The 339-nt window shown below is 31.3% G+C and overlaps 1 long non-coding RNA gene across 1 annotated transcript in view; it reads right to left on the bottom strand.

Moving 5' to 3' along the window:
* Nucleotides 1–7: 7 nt before the first annotated feature.
* Nucleotides 8–339, bottom strand: part of LOC116186877 — a 1,242-nt gene continuing 910 nt past the window's right edge. The window contains exon 2 of the long non-coding RNA XR_004151926.1: nucleotides 8–297. This is a non-coding gene — a long non-coding RNA (uncharacterized LOC116186877). The remainder of the gene's footprint in view (nucleotides 298–339) is intronic.

Raw genomic sequence — 339 nt, 5'->3', positions numbered from 1 at the left:
TAGAATAAAAATTATAAAATTACTATTCATTATTATTTCGCATCGTGTAAAAGCGAATATAAAATTGCAAATAATAATTCAATTCATCAATAAGTGAAACGATGCAATTCCACAGCCTAGTCACACATACACAATGTGGAAAATACATCGTGCACGATACATTAACTCATCGTCAATCGCAAAAAAATCTTTATTAACTTATCAACTATGATCATCATACCCATCACCTCTCTTTCACTCAAGTAGCATCTGAGCACGTGAGTGAAGTCCTGGCAATGGATATGGAAAGGGTTAAATCTGAAAATCCTGAGCTAAAAAGATTATTAATTACTATTTTTA

The sequence above is a fragment of the Apis dorsata genome, unplaced genomic scaffold (assembly GCF_000469605.1).
Source record: "Apis dorsata unplaced genomic scaffold, Apis dorsata 1.3 scaffold_69, whole genome shotgun sequence".
NCBI classification, from domain to species: domain Eukaryota; kingdom Metazoa; phylum Arthropoda; class Insecta; order Hymenoptera; family Apidae; genus Apis; species Apis dorsata.
Note: the sequence above shows the minus strand (reverse complement) of the source record. Positions and strands in the feature narration are given on the sequence as shown.